The 807-nt window shown below is 30.1% G+C and overlaps 1 non-coding gene across 1 annotated transcript; it reads right to left on the bottom strand.

The window, feature by feature from the left end:
- Positions 1-113: 113 nt before the first annotated feature.
- Positions 114-186, bottom strand: Trnar-ucg. The gene has a single exon. It is a non-coding gene; the product is annotated as a tRNA-Arg (tRNA).
- Between the last annotated feature and the right edge of the window lie 621 nt (positions 187-807).

Genomic DNA, 807 nt, shown 5'->3' with positions numbered 1-807 from the left:
AGGTTTTTTTTTAATAACAAAAAAAGTGTTTAACTTATGTTTAATCGTTACGGAATTTAAATGACAAATTAAATTTTGTTTATTGAATATTAAAAAAACAAAAATGTATTTGTCGACCGTGACAGGACTCGAACCTGCAATCTTCGGATCCGAAGTCCGACGCCTTATCCATTAGGCCACACGGTCTTGTCATATTTCATACAAATTACGCAACTATAGGCGAAATCTGTCTAAGTTATTGATTTTACTTGAAAATGGGTCAAGTCGTGCTATTGCAAACACAAATAGAGAAACAACACAAGGCGACACATTAACAAGTGTAGGCTTCCGCTACAACTGTATAGCTTATTTAAGTGTTTATAAAAAGGAATTGTTTTGAAAAACCCACGTTAACTTTAAAGTAACTGATTATTGTAAATCTTATTATAATTATAAAAGTGTAGTTAGATGAATGATGGTTTGTTAAAGAATATCTCCAGAACGGCGACACTTTTCGCTGAAATTAGATTAAGTTTTTTTATTCCGCGTAAACGAAATCGCATGCTAAAATATGTATTTATTATTATTATTATTATTATTTAACAACGCTGATTTGCAATATTCCTTTATGTAAAAAATAAGGTTTAACTATGATAAATGTTACCTAAGATTAAAATCGTATAATAATAATTATATTTTGATATCTTTTTCACATCTATATGTAAATCGTAAATATATCAAAATACTGCTGCCATCTTTGTCGTTCACCGAGATCTGTTGAGACGTTTTGGAGTTCTAACAAACATCGATCCTTCCATCTAACCATCC

The sequence above is a fragment of the Papilio polytes genome, unplaced genomic scaffold (genome assembly GCF_000836215.1).
Source record: "Papilio polytes unplaced genomic scaffold, Ppol_1.0 DF822603.1, whole genome shotgun sequence".
NCBI classification, from domain to species: Eukaryota; Metazoa; Arthropoda; class Insecta; order Lepidoptera; family Papilionidae; genus Papilio; species Papilio polytes.
The sequence above is the reverse complement of the archived record's forward strand: the minus strand, read 5'-3'. Positions and strand labels throughout refer to the sequence as shown.